This window comes from Zosterops lateralis (assembly GCF_965231275.1).
Source record: "Zosterops lateralis genome assembly, chromosome: 31".
Lineage (NCBI taxonomy): Eukaryota > Metazoa > Chordata > Aves > Passeriformes > Zosteropidae > Zosterops > Zosterops lateralis.
Window position 1 is genome coordinate 1,963,569 of NC_139791.1, and position 20,330 is coordinate 1,983,898.

At 47.8% G+C, this 20,330-nt stretch overlaps 2 protein-coding genes across 3 annotated transcripts in view; both read right to left on the reverse strand.

Moving 5' to 3' along the window:
* The window catches only part of LOC310920622 (olfactory receptor 14A16-like), a gene marked incomplete at its 3' end in the record, with an annotated part of 597,990 nt that extends 595,176 nt beyond the window's left edge, over nt 1-2,814 (reverse strand). The window contains exon 1 of one of the 2 annotated variants that reach the window (XM_083880688.1): nt 2,729-2,814. The remainder of the gene's footprint in view (nt 1-2,728) is intronic. The other variant, XM_083880686.1, reaches the window with a different exon arrangement.
* LOC310920625 (olfactory receptor 14J1-like) overlaps nt 1-20,330 on the reverse strand; it is a gene marked incomplete at its 3' end in the record, with an annotated part of 175,607 nt that overhangs the window by 128,173 nt on the left and 27,104 nt on the right. The window lies entirely within an intron of this gene.

The following is a 20,330-nucleotide window of genomic DNA, read 5'->3' on the forward strand; positions in this document are numbered from 1 at the left end:
GGCTCTGCAGAGCCCCTTGATTCAACAAAGCCTCAAAGTGTCATAATGGTCTCCAGGATTCCATGAGGCCCCACAGTGTCACAAGGCCACCTCGGTTCCATGAGGAATGGCCCCTTGATTCCATTGACCCCCTCACTGTTACATGAGTTCTTAGTTCCATGGAGCCCTGCAGTGTCACAGTGGTCTCACTGGTTCCATGGTGTCACACACTGTCACAATGGCCCCTTGGTCTCATGAGGCTGTGCAATGTCACAATGGTCTCATTGGTTCCACAAGGCCCTGCAGTTCCACAATGGCCCTTTGGTGTCACAAGGCCTTCAAGTGTCACCATAGTCTCAGCAGGTTCCCTGCTGGTTCACAATGGCCTCCTTGGTTCCATGATGCCCCATCATGTAACAACGGTATCCTTGGTTCCACAGAGTCACAATGTCCCCGTGGTCTCATGGAGCCCCACAGTGTCACTGTGATCCCCTTGATTCCATCAGGCGCTGCTGTGCTACAGTGACCCCTTGGTTATACAAGGTCCTGCAGTGTCACAATGGCCCCTTGGTTCCAGTGGGTCCTGAAGTGTCACAATGGGCTCCAGTGTTCCATAAGCCCCCACAATGTCACAATGGACTTTTGGTTCCATGAGCTTTACCACTGCCAACAACAGTCTCCTTGGTTCCACAGTGTCACAAGGGACCCTTTGTTCCATGAGGTTCAGAAGTGTAACAGGGACACCTTGATTCCATGAGGTTCTGTAGTGTCACAATGGACTCCTTGGTTCTGTGGCCCTGCTGTGTCACAATGGACCCGTAGTTCCACGAGGTTCTGTAGTGTCACCATGGTCTCTTTGGTTCCACAGGGCCTTGTGTCAGGATCCACAAATATATGTGGGGAACCTGATGGTTCATTTTAAGGATCTCAGAGCGCAAAAGACACAGCGGGGGACAACTCAGTTTGCTCAATCAAAAATGCACCTTTATTCAGTGCCAACAAATGTGATAGTGGAGAGAGAAAATAAAGAATAGTAAGAAAAAGAGAAAAAGAGAAAAAGAGGGGAAGGGGATTATAGCTACCAATGTGGAGGGACGAGTTCTCGAGGCCTAGAGATGCCCATAGACATGATCTTCTCCATTAAGGTGATCATAAAAGTGAGTGGGGGTCTCCAGAGTTTTTATAGGTTGGTTAAAGTGGGCACCAAAGCGAAGGGCACAGAACCAAGGCAGGAACAACCTGTGTTGAGGTTGGATGCTCAGGAACAAACTGCAAACTGTACCTCTGCTATGGACAGACCAGTTTGGACAGGCAGCCTCGACTCAGTTACTGTGACCAGTTCCATTGTTCTCGCACTCCGTTCTCATGGAGATGCACGCCAGTCCTCTGAGACTTGATGTTCCACCTCAGCCAGGTCAGGGGCTCCCTTCAGAGTCTGGGGTCTCAGTCCTCAATCATCGGAGACACTTGTGAGGCATATCACATCCTTGGACATACTCTGACACAGATTCCTCATCGTTTCTCCATAATCGTCAATTTCCATGCAGCACTCAGACTCATTGAATTTCCACACACACCTCCCTCTTCAGCTAACAGGTAGTCTAATGTTATGCAGTTTTGATACACATAGGCCCACATTTGGGAATGTTGTCTGGCTAATAATGCAAGAGCATCTGATGTGTGGTTTGATACAATTTCTACAACAGACTTAAGTCTTATTAATGTATTCAACAGGTAGATTGGGGTCCTACATCCCCAACTCCCATCATGGGCCCAAGTTGCTGGGCCATAATATTCTATTATTCTTTCTGCTGGCCATTCTTCCTCCCCCCACCTTTGACTCCTTCCTGCTGTGGGAAGTTCTTTCTTCAATTCTCTTTTCTTCCTGTTTAATGTCTCATAAAGGGGGGCTCCCAATAAATGACTCTCTCACCTGGGTAGTGGAAAGAAGAAAGGCCTGATCGTTCCCAAAGTAAAAGATCCTTTCCACCTGCGGAGTAACTCACTATAAGCTTTCTTAACACAGATCCAGTATATTCCATCTGGAGCCTTTGACTTTATATTCACATTCCCAGGGTCCTTCCAGAAAGCTCTTAAATTTTCCAAAGATTGGTAAGGGTTAGCTCTAGAGCTTTTATGCCAGCACAATCCAATTGAGTCAATCCACTCACAACCTTCCTTTTTTATCTGACTCCAATATCTCGTCAGGGGTTCAGGTTGCCAAATTTTGGTTTTGTTATTTGAATTCATTGCTAAAGTGGATATACAGGGAGTGTACCCTACTACTTCAGTATATTCTCTCCCTTCTCTATTAATACAAATAATCTCAATTATTTTCTGATCTATAATCCACCCTTCTGGTCTCTGCATTGTTTTGGAAATTTGATCGCTATCCCATTTTAGCAGTTGTTCTGGACACAAACTCTCACGTTTTGATGGCCACTTTTCAGCTGACTTAAGTCCACCACAAATCCAACAATTAGACAAACCTAGTTCAGTTGCAATCTCCTGCATTAAGTCTATGAACAGATTCTGATTAGAAGCAGGCAGACCCCAGTCACTATTTTGTTTTTCTAATTGCTTATAGTGATGGCTTAAAGTTTTTAACCTTTTGTTGTGGTTTGAAAGCAAAACTAATGAGAGGCTCCAAGTCAGAGATATAATTTAATAAGAAGAAAGGTAAAAAGGTAAAAATAAAATAAAATAAATGCAATAACACAAAGGATCACTGACAGAGTCAGAATACAACCTGAGCAGGATGGTGGAAGCAGTCCAGGTGAGGTGGTCTTCCTGAAGCAGTGATCCTGTAGAAAGGTCTGGTAGCTCTGGTCCTCTGGGAATCCAGTAGGTAAGTGCTGCTTGCACTGTCCCACATACCAGCTTATATCCAGGTGAGAATGCTTGGCTCCTTCCCCTGGGCAGAGCATCTCACAATGGGATGACAAGTTGTGAAGTGGGTCCTTGATGGCCCATTAAACAGAGATAACCCCTGGAGGGAGTTACCTGTGACTCATGGGCCAGGCGTTGATGGGCCATTAGCAGAAGACACCTCAAAGGCAGGGGCTTGGGAAAACACTAGCCCACCTGGTTTCAACAGTTCATGAAGATGGTGATAGAATAAATACTTTGTGTACATCCTACACTGCAACCCAGGACATAATCCACCCCTTATTCTATTACCATCTACATCCTATCCAAATCAATACATTCTTACAAAGATATGCATACACATAGAGAATAAAATGTTACACACTGTTCTCACTTAAAATTAAGTCTCCCTGTGGTACACAATGGGTTTCCCCATCTTTCTACATTACCCACCAGGTGTGACCAGGTCCTTGAGCAAAGACAATTCCACGGATGGGTCTGCCTTTTCCTGAGGCAGGATTAATCCAAACAGTCTTCCCTAAAATGCCTTTCATATGTACTGCAGGGACTTTATCTCCATCCACTGTGTGCAAGGGTTCAGACTGGGCAGGACCACCTCGATTAATACACCCTCGGGTATTGACCATCCAGGTAGCTTTGGCTAAGTTCATTTCCCAATTCTTGAAGGTCCCCCCGCCAAGTGCCTTCAGGGAGTCTTTAGTAGTCCATTGCACCGTTCAACTTTTCCAGCAGCTGGTGTGTGATAAGGAATGTGATATATCCATTCAATACCATGTTCTCTGGCCTAGGTGTTTATAAGGCTGTTTTTGAAATGGGTCCCATTGTCTGACTCAATTCTCTCAGGGGTGCCGTGTCTCCACAGGACTTGTTTTTTCAGGCCCAGGATGGTGTTCTGGGCAGTGGCATGAGGCACAGGGTAGATTTCCAGCCATCCAGTGGTGGCTTCCACCATGGTCAGCACGTAGCGCTTTCCTTGGCGGGTTTGGGGAAGGGTGATGTAGTCAATTTGCCAGGCTTCCCCATACCTGTACTTCAGCCATCGTCCACCATACCACAGAGGCTTCACTCGCTTGGCCTGTTTGATTGCAGCACAGGTCTCACAGTTGTGGATGACCTGTGAGATGCTGTCCATAGTAAGGTCCACCCCTCGGTCACGGGCCCATCGGTATGTCGCATCTCTTCCTTGATGACCAGAGGCATCATGGGCCCAACGAGCTAAGAACAGTTCTCCCTTGTGCTGCCAGTCCAGATCCACCTGTGATACTTTCACCTTGGCAGCTTTGTCCACCTGCTCATTGTTGTGATGCTCCTCATTAGCCCGGCTCTTGGGTACGTGTGTGTCCACATGTCGAACTTTCACGATCATTCTCTCTACTCGGGCAGCGATGTCCTGCCAAATGTCAGCGGCCCAGATGGGTTTTCCTCTGCGCTGCCAGTTGGCCTTTTTCCAGCGATTCAGCCATCCCCACAGAGGATTAGCTACCATCCATGAGTCAGTGTAGAGATAGAGCCTCGGCCATTTCTCTCATTCAGCAATATCCAAAGCCAGCTGGACAGCTTTAAACTCTGCAACCTGACTTGACCCACCTTGTTCCTCGGTAGCCTGTGCAACTTGTCATGTGGGGCTCTAAACTGCAGCTTTCCATTTCTGGTTAGCACCTACAATTTGACAGGAGCGATCAGTGAAGAGAGCATATTGTCTTTCAGTCTCCGGTAGCTCATTGTATGGTGGGGCTTCCTCGGCACGCATTACTTGCTTTTCTTCTTCTTCCGACGATAATCCAAAATTCTCACCTTCTGGCCAGTTTGTTATAACTTCCAGAATCCCAGGGTGATTTGGGTTTCCAATACGGGTGCGCTGTGTGATGAGAGCAATCCATTTGCTCCATGTGGTGTCAGTGGCGTGATGCGTGGAGGGAACCCTTCCCTTAAACATCCACCCCAGCACTGGTAATCGGGGTACCAGAAGCAGCTGTGTTTCAGTGCCAATCACTTCTGAGGCAGCTTGAACTCCTTCATAGGCGGCCAAGATCTCCTTCTCTGTGGGAGTGTAGTTGGCTTCGGAGCCTCTGTAACTTCGGCTCCAGAATCCCAATGGTCGGCCTCGAGTCTCCCCAGGCACCTTCTGCCACAGGCTCCAGGACAGACCGTTGTTCCCGGCTGCAGAGTAAAGCACATTCTTCACATCTGGTCCCGTCCTGACTGGGCCAAGGGCTACTGCGTGAGCAATCTCTTGTTTGATCTGAACAAAGGCTTGTTGCTGTTCAGGGCCCCAGTGGAAATCATTCTTCTTGCGGGTAACCAGATAGAGAGGGCTCACGATCTGATTGTACTCAGGAATGTGCATCCTCCAGAAGCCTATGGCACCTAGGAAAGCTTGTGTTTCCTTCTTGTTGGTAGGTGGGGACATGGCAGTGATCTTGTTTATTATCTCTGTGGGGATTTGGCGACGTCCATCTTGCCACTTGACTCCCAGGAACTGGATTTCTTGAGCCGGTCCCTTAACCTTACTTGGTTTAATGGCAAAACCAGCTTTCAACAGAATTTGGATAATCTTCTCTCCTTTCTCAAAGACCTCCCCTGGGGCGTTCCCCCATACAATGATGTCGTCGATGTACTGCAGATGTTCTAGAGCCTCACCTTTCTCCAGTGCAGCCTGGATCAGCCCATGGCAGATGGTGGGGCTGTGTTTCCACCCCTGGGGCAGTCGGTTCCAGGTGTACTGCACGCCCCTCCAGGTGAAAGCAAACTGGGGCCTGCACTGTGCTGCCAAAGGAATGGAGAAGAAGGCATTGGCAATGTCAATGGTCGCATACCACTTTGCTGCCTTGGACTCCAGCTCATATTGAAGCTCTAACATGTCTGGCAGAGTAGCGCTCAGTGGTGGCGTGACTTCATTCAAAGCACGGTAATCCACCGTCAGTCTCCATTCTCCACTGGACTTACGCACAGGCCATATTGGGCTGTTGAAAGGTGAATGAGTCTTACTGACCACCCCTTGGCTCTCCAGTTTACGAATCATCTCATGTATGGGAATCACAGAGTCTCTGTCAGTGCGGTATTGGCGGCGGTGTACTGTTGTTGTGGCAGTTGGTACCTGTTGTTCTTCGACTCTGAGCAGTCCCACAGCAGAGGGGTCATCTGAGAGACCAGGCAAAGTATTCAACTGTCTGATGTTTTCTTTCTCAACTGCAGCTATTCCAAAAGCCCAACGATATCCTTTCGGGTCTTTAAAATATCCATTCCTGAGATAGTCTATGCCGAGAATGCATGGGGCCTCTGGACCAGTTGCGATGGGGTGTTTCTGCCACTCGTTCCCAGTTAAACTCACTTCAGCCTCTAATACAGTCAGTTCCTGGGACCCTCCTGTCACCCCAGAAATAGAGATGGATTCTGTTCCTACATACCTTGATGGCATCATGGTACATTGGGCCCCAGTGTCAACCAACGCCGTATATTCTTGTGGGTCAGATGTGCCAGGCCATCGGATCCACACAGTCCAGTAGATCCGATTATCCCTTTCCTCTTCCTGGCTAGAGGCAGGGCACTCCTATTCCTGGTCATGGCATACATTGTTCTCCTCCTGTACGTATGTTTCTGAGGTCCCTTCCAGAGGATCAGTCATATCATCATTCCTGTACCGTCTGGAGTTCTGAGAGACTGGGGCAGCCTTGATTCTAGATGGGCTTCTTGTGGTAGGTGTTCCTCTTTTCAGTTCACGTACCCGGGCTGCTAAAGCGGAAGTGGGTTTTCCATCCCACTTCTTCATGTCTTCTCCATGCTCTCTAAGAAAAGACCAGAGGTTACCCCGTGGTGTGTATCCTCTCTCCCTGGCTGGGGGACACCTGCTCCTAATGGCAGAGACTCTCGTCAGCTCTGGTGAGATATGGTAAATTTCTTCCTTAAGTTCTTTTAATTTCTGATGGCCTTCTTCAATCAAGCTCCGGACTTGCTCCGCCAGTCTTGTTTCCGCAGATGAGACATGGGTGCGAACTGAGGCGACAGTGTCCTCATAAATTCTTAATTTATTAGCCAGGACACCCACCTTGTCCTCACCTTCCCTCCATTGCAGTGTTGCCAAGTAACGTGAGTGCATCTTTGGTCCAAGCCGTGCAATTCTCAACCACATCTGTGATGTGCACTGGACATCATCTGGGTTTTTAGGAAATCTCTCGTCTTCTGAAAAAATGATCTCCAGCACAGCCAATTCCCTCAGGCGTTGGATATCTTGTTCTATTGTGCTCCATTTGCCTTGGTGCACTTGGAGGTCTTCTTTACAAAGGTATCTGTCTTTCACACTTGTCAGCAGTCGCTGCCAGAGGCTGAGAGGTTCTTGGGTTTTCCCAATCCCCTGGTCAATGACCACATCCCGGGACAGCGATCTCAGTTGCCTGGCCTCAATTCCATCCAGAATGGTGTCATTGGCTGCAGCGTCCCAGATGCGGAGCAGCCAGGCCAGGATGGACTCGTTGGTCTGGCAGGTGAATTCCTTTCGCAGGTCACGCAACTCACCCAGGGATAGAGAGCGAGTGATGATCTCTATCTCTGTCTCCTCTGCTGGCTGCGAAGGTCCTGCTGCATCCTCGTCAGTCACTACGCAGACTGATTTGCTCCTTGACTTCTTTTTCTGAGTGGTGGCAACTGCTACTGGTTTAGGTGGTTCCAGTTCAGTGACAGTTTGTGTGGAGATGATGACAGGACCTTTGGTTCCTTTCTCCTATGTGTCGGTCTGTGTAGACATGGACACTGTTGATTCACTTTTGGCTTCTTTCTCCTCTGCGATGGTCTGTGTAGATGCTGATGCTGTTGTTTTACTTCTCTTTCCCTCTTCCTCTTCCTTAAGAACACACTGTATCACACCAGGTAGTGTTTTGATCCTAAGCATGGTGCAGAAAAAACAAAGGGCTGTGCAGAGAATACAAAGCAGGAGTAACAATAACATAATACTGTCCTTGGCATCCAGAGGGTACTCAATATTTTCAAAAACTGCTCTGTGATGCCTGAAAAGCTGGAAAAAATCATTCTTTACTCCTCCCCACAGGGGCTGAGTGAGATTGTTGAGGCCCCAGATGTAGCATCCTAGACCAGGATACGAATCCAAAACTGGGTATATATTCTGAATGCTGTTCATTGCCTCGGAGTTTATCAAGCAATGGACATAATAGACCAATAAGGCAATTTTAGTACCATACCCTGGTCTATGCAGGAGCATTAAGACCGGCAGATAGTGCCTCATGTGTGGAAAAATATAGAGAGATAGATATAAGACACATGTAAGCATGTTGAGCATCATAGCAAACATGTGTCTTCTCAAATACAAAACTGTAGTTCTGACTTTTCTCAGTGCCTCTGCCGCACTTTGGGGCCCAAAAAATGTTGTGGTTTGAAAGCAAAACAAATGAGAGGCTCCAAGTCAGAGATATAATTTAATAAGAAGAAAGGTAAAAAGGTAAAAATAAAATAAAATAAATGCAAATGATAACACAGGGTTAAATTGATTTCTAAAATAGCAAGGGCCCAAAAACAGGGATCGGCTCCACTTGTGACCAGGATGTTATTCCATGCTATTGTTTTAATTAAATGAAGTATAAAGCATAACTTTGCACAGGTGGTAGGGGGAGAGAAAGGGGGAACCTTGGTAGAATGCGTAGGCCCTAAAGAATAAAGTTAGGTCAGGAGGATCTGTACCGATATAATCATTAGCAGGACGCATGCCAGAATTGTCAATTGTAACATCAGTTTGGTAACTAAATATGATTATTTTCTCTAACCAGAATCTTGAGCAAGAATCACACAGACTATTGTTCCTCGGGATGGAATCAATGGAACAATGGGGTTTAATGATTAACACGAATCCTTATGTAACAAGAAAGGTATAAAATTGTAACCATAAAGCATGTTGGACAAGCCGAGATCTGGATCTGGACCCCCGGCTTCCAGAGCTCTGAAATAAAGCACCGCATACAATTTCGCGATTGTGTGTTCTTTCCTCGGCTAACATTTTGGCGACCCAAGATGGGACCATGTGAGTGCTGCTGAGGACCTCCCAACCCGATCATGCTCCAGCTGGCACCGAGGGATTCTCGGGGAGCCCATCGCGCCGGGACCCCCCGCCGCTCACAACGTCCCCTGGGAAAGAGGTAAGGGGCTTTATTATTTGGTTTGGTATGGGTGCCTGCCTGTTAGACGCGGTGAAAGCTGCGCGTGGTTGGGCTAAGGAATTCCTGGTATTGCCTAGGCAGCCGTCCGTCAGTCAATTGCGAAAGCATTGCAGGTTCGGCGGTGGTGGTTTTATGTAGTTATAATGGAGAAGCTAAGAGGATTAAAAGGGTTTTGGGCGGCAATGCCCCCATCCCACATGCTTCTCCATTGTGTTGTTTGTTGGCACATTGGAAGGAAGGAAACTTTGGTCAAGAGTTACATAAGGATAAGTTGATTGATTATTGTACTGTGTGGTGGCCTGAGTACATTTTGCCTGATAACCAGAGATGGCCGGAAAATGGGTCTTTACAATCGGAACTTATATCAGAACTGATGACAAATTGTAAACGAGAATCAAAACTTGATGAATTGCCATACGTAGATCTTTTCTTTTATTTAAAAGAGAAACAGGCAAGGTTGGTGGAATGTAGAATACAAGCACTGGTCTTAGAAAATAATCATTGTTTGGCTTGCGTCCAAGTTAAGTGTTGTGTAGAACACCTGGTTTTGGGAAAAAAGGGGGGAGATGATTTGGAAGCTGATTTATTTGTAGGACCCACTGCCCCTACCAACGCTCCCTCAGCATTAAGTTCCACTCCACTTACTCTCACCCCACCAGATTCTGTTTCCTCTCCCCTGCTTGCACCTATCCAAAATGCTTTTCCTGGCTACCCCCTTATCTGCTGACGCTTGCTCAAAGATTTATCCCTCTACCGACCCTCCTCTCCCACCTATGCCTATGTCATCGGCTCCTGTCCCCTATCCCCAATCCTCCTCTGCCAGAGTTGCCCACTGTTTCTATCCCTGATGATCAGGATTTGACTGTGGGGCGGGGATGAAGGGGAGGGAGATGCAGAAGGGACAGAACGGAAAGCAGTGATAGTGGAGAGGATAGCTCAGATGCAACCAGGAAATATACTGGTCTTCAGATAGATAGTGAGCAAGCAAGGATTCAGCTCGCCTTTATTTTTCTAGACCAATCACAGGAGGACATTAGGAAAAGTTACAGAAACTGGAAAGCGGAAAGTTAAGACGTTTGGACAAGCTTTTAGAGGTGGCGATGACGTGGTGGCAGAACCGGTCGGGACAGTAATAGAGGTGGTTTTGGCAGAGGCTGTGGAGTATTAAGAATAAATAAATTAGAAGGACATTGAAAGTGAGAGTGCCCAAACTGGTTTAGTCAGTATGTTCAGCCTCAATTGGATAGCATGGCCAGAGTCATGGATCTGTGAGGGGAAGCCAGGATCAAAGGAACAGATGGTCACTCTGCGCTTAGAAGGGAAAGATGTCACTTTTCTTGTAGATATTCCATATTAAATTATGTAGAAAGGCAGATTGGGGGGAAATTGATTGTAATTATTGGAGCCACAGGGAAGGAGGAGATACGGCCATTCCTGCAACCTCTAGATCTAAGCTTTGGAAATAAAACTTTAACACATGAATTTTTATATATACCTGGGTGTTCAGCTCTGCTCTTGGGGTGTGATTTTCTGGCAGCTCTAGAGGCAGTGATTACTTTTGAGAATGGTGAACTTGTAATGAGGATATCTGAGTCTGAAGCAGGAAAGATTTTAATGGTAAAAGAGAAACCAATTCCCAATATTCCTAAAGAAGTAGAAGCAGCAGTGATTCCCTCTGTGTGGGAAATGGATATACTAAGGAAATCTAAATTGGCACAGCCAATACAGGTAGAATTGAAGGAAGGAACAAGTGCCATGCAAATTAAACAATATCCTATCAAGACAGAAGCACGACAGGGAATAGCAAAAATCATTGATAAATTCCTAAAGTACCAAATTCTAGAAGAATGTGAATTAAAATACAATACTGCAATATTCCCAGTAAAGAAATCTAATGGTGAGTATAGACTTGTACAAGATTTAAGGGGCATAAATGAGATAACTAAAAAGACATTCATCTAGTAGTTGCTAATCCTTATACATTGCTAGCATCTGTGAAAGAGACATACAAATGGTTTACTGTAATTGATTTAAAATATGCCTTTTTCTGCATACCCCTTGACCAAGATAGTAGGAAACTATTTGCCTTTGGGTGGGAACATCCAGAAAGTGGAAGAAAGACCCAGCTCACCTGGACTCAATTACCAATGAAGTACAAGAACTCCCCCACCCTATTTGGGAGTCAATTGGAGAAGGAACTGGAAATCTGAACTAAAGGACAGGTGCCAAGAGACCAATACCTAATACTTCAGTATGTATATGAAATTTTGATTGCAACTGAGGAAGAAGCAACTTGCATAAAGGTAACAACGGAGATTTTAAATTCATTGGGAATGGGAGGATATAAGGTGTCCAGAGAAAAAGCACAAATTGCCCAACAGACTGTGATCTATTTGGGATGCAAAATCTCACAAGGGCAAAGAAAACTAGGTACTAATTGTATCCAAGCTCTTTGTGCCATTCCAGAACCCCAGAATCTACATGAGCTGCGGATTTTCCCTGGGATGACTGGGTGATGTCACCTGTGGATCATGGACTATGGACTGATTGCGAAATCTTTGTACAAGGCTCAGAAGATGCAGTCATTCACCTGGGGAAAACCACAGAGAGAGGCCTTCCAGAAATTGAAGGTAGCACTGACAACTGCTCCTGCTCTAGGGTTACCTGATCTACCCAAAGACTTTCAGCTGTATGTACATGAAAGGCAGCAACTGGCACTGGGAGTCCTGACCCAACAACTGGGAAGCTGGAAAAGGCCGGTGGGTTACTTTTCCAAACAACTCGACAACGTAAGTGCTGGATGGCCTTCATGTCCACGGGCAGTGGCAGCTACTGTGCTGCTGATACAAGAAGCCAGGGAGCTCATGATGCAAAGACACATAGATGTCTTCGTGCCGCATATGATAACCACGGTTTTGGAGCAAAAAGGGGGCCACTGGCTCTCTCCAAGCAGGATGATGAAATTCCAGGTAACCCTGACTGAGCAGGATGACGTGACTCTGAAAACCACTAACCTTTTGAATCCAGCCTTGTTTCTAGGTACCACAGCTGAGGAAGGTCCACTAGAACATGACTGTGTGGAGGTAATCGAGTACACCTATGCAGCAAGAGCAGACTTGAAAGACATCCCTCTAGAACAACCAGAATGGGAACTATTCACAGATGGAAGCAGCTTTATGGAAAATGGAATCAGATACACTGGATATGCGGTAACCACAGTTGATAGGGTAGTGGAGGCAAAAGCATTACCACCAAGTACTTCTGCTCAGAGGGCAGAACTGGTCGCACTAACCAGAGCCCTAGAACTGAGCAAAGGAAAGACAGTCAACATATGGACTGACTCAAAATATGCCTTTGGAGTAGTACATGTACATAGTGCCTTATGGAAGGAGAGGGGACTGCTATCCTCTCAAGGCACATGGATCAAACATCAGGATGCAGTCCTGCAATTAATAAGTGCAGTACAGAAACCCGAACAGGTAGCGATTATGCACTGCAAAGCACATCAGCCAGGTAACTCCAGAATCTGTGAGGGAAATTGAAAAGCAGATTGGACAGCCCGCCAGGTGGCACGAGAAGTACAGACAACAATGGCACTAATACCATCAAAATTTAATGTATTCCAATTCAATTTGCCTTCCCAGCCAAAGTACACGGTGGAAAACAACAGGTTAGCACGTCTGCTGGAAGCACAGAAGAACTCAGAAGGGTGGTATGTAACTGCACAAGGGCAAATAGTGGTACCCCCCCTTGGTAATGAGAGAAATTTTACAAATAAGACATAATGAGTGTCACTGGGGTGCAGAGGCATTGGTAGCATTGGTAAAACAACACCTAATCTCCTCACAGATGCAAACAATGGCAAAATCAATAATGTCAAAGTGTGAGATATGCTTAAAGAACAATCCAGTGGCTAGACGACAGGCACGGTTAGGGAAAATTCAGATAGGAATAGAACCAAGAAATTATTGGCAGGTAGATTTTGCAGAACTACCCAGAGCTCGGGGATACAAACATCTGTTAGTAGGGGTTGACACATTTTCTGGATGGCCAGAAGTCCTTCCCTGTCGCACCAATCAAGCAAAAGAAATAGTTAAGTAGTTACTGCAGGAGATCATTTCTAGATTTGGGGTGCCCCTAGGGATATCATCAGACAGAAGTTTACATTTTATAGCTACAGTGGTACAGGAAGTAAGTAGATTATTAGGAATATTTTGGGACTTCCACACACCATATGAACCTCCTAACCCTAATGCAAATGTACATATCATGATGTGTATAATTATGTTCTGTCTCTTGGGAGAACTTTAGCTCAGCTCCAAAGTGTCCTTGTGTAGAATAAGCACTGACTCTCGAGAATCCAGTCCATGATATCGAAACCAGGAAATGAGGCATACACCAGAGCCCAGAAGAAAGAATCATTGAAAGAGAGGGGGACTGGCCCTCATCAGGTACTGCTAACCACCTTTACAGCAGTCAAAGTGGCTGAAGTGGAACCCTAGATACACTACACGAGAGTGAAGAAGGTCCTTTGAGGAGTTCAATCATGAGCTGTGCAAACTGTGGAACCAACGAAGCTGAGGATAAAATATCTGTAACTGTTTTTAATGGTATTAGTAACTATGCTCATGCTCATGCTCATGCTTATATTGTGGTTAATGTTAATTCTATGGATTCTAATGTCACCATTAGGGAATGCTGTTGCTTTGGGATATGGAATGCAACAAGGTCAATCAACCACTCTTCATTCTAGGATGAAGAGAGAAGTGCAAACAGAGACACAGGTAATAGAAGCTCCTAATACAATTCGGGCTGAAAATGTGATGATTGGATTGGTTAAAGACTTTGGCAAAATGCAAAATACTAGTAGAATAACAGCCTGTCTGCCAATACCAATGGCAGCAGGGGACCCTATAAGTTGGGGAATTATAACATCAAATTTACCTGATATAAAAGGGAACAAAACAGTTAGATGTAAACAAGTGCCAGAGTCAAGGATTGTGTTTAAAGAGTACTGGAAAATAACAGAAAGAGCTTATATGAAAACCCCGAGGAAAAAGGTCTGTAAGTTAAGTCATGGACAGCTGGGAAAACTGGTAGAATGGTGGGTTAAGGATGAAGACCTTGCAAAGTGGGAATGCTGGTTACCACACTATCAAAAGGTTAAAGAGAATGCTACAGAGAGCACTGTGGTATGGAGGTGCGAAGAAAAAGAATGGAAAGGTCTAGAGCCCTGGGACAGTGCATGGACTGTAAGCATACTCCAGAAATCCCAATATATGGCAGACACTCCCTGGTGTATTAAATGGGAAGGCCCCAAGAATGACACAGACCCAGCAGTAACGAATACTGAAACCAGCAGTAGAAGGGAAGCAAATAAAGTAGATTGGTGGGCATGTGATAAGATTTATGACTGCACTTCTGATGACCTGGAGATAAAACAATGGTCACTATTGGCAGTAGCCTTACGAATTGGTTGTGGTTGCAGAGGGATCAGACATAAACAAGGTAAGATAGAATCTAGGATTGTAGTGGGATGTAGCAGGAGTACAATTCGGAGTCTGGTGCAATTTGTATGGGCAACAAGTGATGGTAGATGGATGACACACCTGCCAGTGGATGGGGAAGTAAAAGAAATTACCAAGGGTCTCCCTACTTTATGTCCCATTTGGAAAAGGTCCCCATTTAATGGTAGCCATGAGCTCCTGCAAATCAGAACAAAGCAGGATGTCCCAGATAGTGAAGATCAAGATGATACCTGGCAGGAACCCTCTAGTGGAGTAAAGCTTGGATGGGCCCTGGAATCTTTGTTTGGCCCTGTTGCAAATTATCAAAATAGGGAAATGTTATATAGGCTCACAGGTCAGGTAGATAGACTAGCCAGAGTTAGGAGAGAAGGATTCAGAGAACTCAATATGCAATTACAAGCCACTACCAAAATGACCCTACAAAACTGATTGGCTCTAGACATGCTACTTTTAAAAGAGCATGGAGTGTGTGGATATTTAAAAGGACAAATTGACTACTGCTGCGTCCACATCCCAAATGTAACTGCAGATGTAGAATATGATATTAGTCAAATAAAACATATAGAACATGAGGTACAAGAGGAGCAAAAGGATTTAGCTACTACTTGGTTAGACAAAATCTTTAACAAGTTGGGATGGAATGTGAGTTCATGGGTAAAATCTATCCTTGAGAACTTGATAACTTTACTAATCATATTTCTAGTGATTTGGTTAGCTTTTAGAATCCTGAAGAGAGAAATACAGAAAAGGACATCCTGGAACAGAACAATAATGAAGACACTGACACGAGACAAGACCCCACATCCAGCGCCTGCAATCCATAACAACTTCCACCATGGGGCCCACGTCAACCATGGATTTGAAGACGAACATCCAGTATAGACACAGAAGATGAATGGACTGTAATTCTGTGAAAGCATTTGCATAGTAGAATAAAAATACTTTCAAAGGGGGGAATGATAACATAGGGTTAAATTGATTTCTAAAATAGCAAGGGCCCAAAAACAGGGATCGGCTCCACTTGTGACCAGGATGTTATTCTGAGCTATTGTTTTAATTAAATGAAGTATAAAGCATAACTTTGCACAGGTGGTAGGGGGAGAGAAAGGGGGAACCTTGGTAGAATGCATAGGCCCTAAAGAATAAAGTTAGGTCAGGAGGATCTGTACCGATATAATCATTAGCAAGACGCATGCCAGAATTGTCAATTGTAATATCAGTTTGGTAACTAAATATGATTATTTTCTCCAACCAGAATCTTGAGCAAGAATCACACAGACTATTGTTCCTCGGGATGGAATCAATGGAACAACGGGGTTTAATGATTAACACGAATCCTTATGTAACAAGAAAGGTATAAAACTGTAACCATAAAGCATGTTGGACAAGCCGAGATCTGGATCTGGACCCCCGGCTTCCAGAGCTCTGAAATAAAGCACCGCATACAATTTCGCGATTGTGTGTTCTTTCCTCGGCTAACAAGATGGTTCTGTGATAGATATAAACACAGTTCACTTGTTGAATCAGGATGCTCTGCATGAAGTGGGGATAAAACAGGCTGAACAATTCCTGATTTGCAAATATGTCAGTGGTGGATGGAGAAGGGAGTCAGGCTGCCTTTGGTGGTGAGCAAATGCTGAAACCAACCTGACTCATTTCATCTCCTCCTGTCCTGGCTGATCCTCCCCTCTTGCCCCTTCCACCCATTGTCTGTTGTCTCCCACCAGGCCCCCAGTGAAGAGCCTGGCTCTGTGTTCTCCATCACCTCCTGGCTGGCACTGCCAGGCTGGGATCAGGAGCCCCTCAGCCTTCCCTGCTCAGGGCTGGACAAGCCCAGCTCCCTCAGCCTCTCCTCACAGCCCAAGGGCTCCAGCCCCACCTTGGAGCCCTTCCCTCACCCTGCTGCAGCTGCCAGACATCTTTCCTGCCCTGGGGAACCCAACCCAGGCCACAGTGACCTGGATAATCCCTGTCCTTGATGTCCTGGTCACACAGCCCAGCCCCTTGTCCCCGTGTCAGGCTCTGGGGGTTGATTTGTGGAACATCCTTGGGAGAGGCTGCAGTGCTGGGGGCAGAGGGAACCCAGGGGGACAGGGGACCCTGCTGGGGCACGAGCAGCAGAGGAGACTTCCCTGTGGGGGAATGTGAGTAGAGTGACCTCACATAGCCCTCCTGTGATGTCACAGCCCCCCCTGTGATATCACATCTTGCTCTGTGATGTCACAGCCCTCTGTGATGTCACAGACTGTTTTGTGATGTCACAGGCCGCTCTGAGAGTCACACCCTGCTTTGTGGTGTCACACAGCTGCACTTTGATGTTACAGCCCACTCTGTGACATTACACCCTGCTCTGTGATGTCACTCTGTCGCCCTATATGATGTAAGAGTGATGTCACAGCTGGCTCTGTAATGTCACAACTTACCCTATGACGTCACAGGTCACTTTGTTACGACACACAGCTGACCTTTGATGTTAAAGCCTGGTCTGTGATGTCACAAAGACACTCTGTGATGTCACGCAGTCTCATCTATTACACCATAGCTGATCAGTGACCTCACATAACACACTCTGTGATATCATAGCTCACACTGTGATGTCATAGCCCACTCTGTGTCATCACTGAACCCATTCTGTGATGTCCCACAGCCTCTCTCTGACATCACAGCTGCTCTGTGCCTCTGTCACACACAGCCACAGAGGTGCCTCTATGACACAGCCCCCCTGGGACATCACACAGCCCCCCCTGTGACATCACTGCCACTCTGTGACCTCACAGCCCCTCTCTGCAATGTCCCCCAGTGTCACCTCTGGGGCAGGGCAAGCTGGCAGCCTCCAGGAGCATTTGGGCCCCTGTGCCTGCAGCCCCCAGTGCCCGGAGGTGCCCAGCAGCTCCCGCAGGCTGCAGAACCTCGGCGCCAGCCCCGACAGCCACAAGTGTCCGTCCTGGTCCCGGCGGAGCCGGCACCGCTTGGAATCCCGGCCGGAGCGCGGCTGTGGAGCCACCGCCGGGCTCAGCGGGGCGGGGACCCCCGGGAGCCCCCAAACCCCTCCTGCCCCGCGGGTGCCCGCAGCAGCCCCAGGGCTGTGCCCGTGCCCGTGTCACCGTCCCCGCGGGGGCCAGGGCTGTGTTTCCCTCCCGGGGACGGGGCCCCGCGCGCTCCCGGCCCCCCAAACCCCCGGCGCTGCCCTGGGGGTCTCACCTGGACGCAGACGCTCAGCAGGGAAGTGTCCAAGGCCCGGGGGCTGCGGCACAGCAGGGACAGCCCCGGGGCACCCCCGGCCGCCTCCAGCTCGGTCACAGCCAACTCGGCGCTGCCAAGGGCAGGGATGGCCCTGGTCCCCCTCGGGGACACCCCAGGACCCCCCGTGCCCAGCCCTGTGCCCACCCCTCACCACGGTGTCCCCAAGCCCCGCAGCTCCCGGGGTGCCCAGGGGGCGGGATGGGGACCCGGCCCTCCCGGGGGGATTCTGTCACCTCCCTTCCCCCGGCACCGCCGGCTCGGGGCTGCTCAGGGGCTCCCGGCAGGCCCCGAGGGGCCCGTGGCACTGCTTTGCCACGTCCCCCCGGAGCCGGGCAGGGGCCACCTCCCTGCAGAAGGAGCGCTGGGCACCCGCCCCCAGCCGGGAGTGGCCATCGAGGAGAGGCCCCAAGGAACGAGCCTCCCGCAGCCCGGGCAACTCCCCCTCCTGCGCCAGGCGGGGCGGCAGCCCCACGTCCCCCCGAGCCCCGGGGGGCTCGCCAAAGCCCCCCCGGCTCCCCAGCACCCGCTTGTCCGCCTTGGGGAGGGGGACGAGCCGCTTCTCCACGGGGCCGCCCTCCCGGCTCGCCGCCTGCTCGGTGCTGATGTCGGCGATGTCGGGGCTGTCACACAAGTGCTGGAGCTTCCCTGGGGACACCGCCGGGGTGACACCGCTGCCCCCTTTCCCCTCCAGGCCACAGGACCCCCGCCACAGCCACCAACAGCTCCTCGGAGCTGCCAGGGACGGGAGGCAGAGGTGGGTGGTGGGGTGTCCCCAAAGATGTCAGGCTGTCCCCAGGGATGCCAGAATGTCCCCATGGATATCAGGCTGTTCCCACCAGATGCCAGACTGTCTTGATTGGTGTCACAATGTCCCCGTGTCTGTCAGACTGTCCAGAGGCTGTCAGGCTGTCCCCAGCCACGCTGGGCTGTCCCGTGGGTGCCACCCTGTCCCCCCAGCCCCGGCTCACCTGTCACAGCTGCAGACCTGTCCCGGGCTCTGCCTCTCCTCCTCGGGGATGTGCAGCATGTCCAGCACGGCCAGGCTCAGCCCTGCTCCTGCCTGCTGATGTGCTGAGCCTGAGCAGCAGCCTCAGCCAGAGCTGACTGACAAGGTGAATCCTGGGCACTCTGTCATTAACACCTGGAGAAGAACAGATAAGAGATGAAGGGGGAGCACAGTGGAGCTTGTGAATTGAGATATCTTAGCCTTGGTTGGGTACAGGCCGTGGTGTAGAGAGAGCACAGATATGAACAAGAGCTAGGAAGTGAGTTGCACATGGAACTGTCAAAGTCTTTAAAACTATGGAATTTTGTAAAAGCTGCCAAATAATGCAAGCAATAGGCTGTCTGTAGTTTGTGAGAAAAATCTTGGGACTGTTTAGAGCTGTGGCCTATTTTGAACTGTAACAAGTATATAACACTGTATTGTGAGAATAATATCTGATTTTAATGGCTTCAATAACTTCAATTCTTTTTACCCTGACTTCAGCTTAAACATCAATAAACTTTAACTTCAACTCGAACTGTGACCTATTTTTGCTCAAGCTTTGACTTAAGGCTCCCTGCTTGGATTTCTTTTGCACCCCCTCTTTGAAGTCCCATCCCTCAGTCGTGCAGCACCCACCCAGTCTAAGGCTCAGCTCTGGCCAAGCTGTGGCTTTGACTGGTGGCAGAAGCGTTCCATCCAGCCCTCCCACTCTAGGTCTTAGTTCTGGCCAGGCTATGGCCCTGACTGGCAGGAAAAGTGTCAAACCCAGGGGTTTCTGTGCTCAAAATGAGAGCAAGTCACTTGGACTAACTGATTTGGCTTCACAGAAGTTGAACTCTTTTTCCTCTTAGATAAACCTGAAAAGCCTTGTCTGGAAGAGGATCTTCAAGTCCTCCATGTGAAAAGGAGGTCCTTCAGCAATAGCAGACCCTGAGGAATAGCAAAGCATATAGGCAGGTGTACTTTCACCTTATTAATTTTGTTCAAAATTACATCTTTTGTTCCTATTATAGTTGCTAAAACAAGAAGAGGGGAGGAGAGGGATGGATGTACACCCCACTCAAGAGTCTTTGCTCTTCTCATGTTCTCATATTTTTCTCATGCTTTTAAATCAGTTCACAACATAACCTAGCAAGCCAACAGCTTGTCAGAAGCAGAAGATTGTCAATAGGAAGACAATTTACCCACCACCTTACTTGAACTCCAAAACACACATTTGGGAGACATCAGAGGCAGAAAGATGTGTTTGATTGAAATGGTTTTAGGTTGAATTGTTTACTCTTTTCTAGTGTTAAGTTGTAACTTGTAACTTCTAAGCAATTAACCTGTGACATGCTGGCCTAAAACACCCTGATACTAGTCAATTTTGCCCAGCAGCTCCTAAATGTGAATGCTGCAGCTCCAATGGTACATGGGCACATCTCTGGCTAGGGGAACTAAGTTTATCAAATTAAGTAAACAGTCTCATTCAAAGTAAATTCATATTGTCTTTGTCATCCTATCTGCAAGGCACCTGCAAGAAGGACCTGCACAAAGAGCACT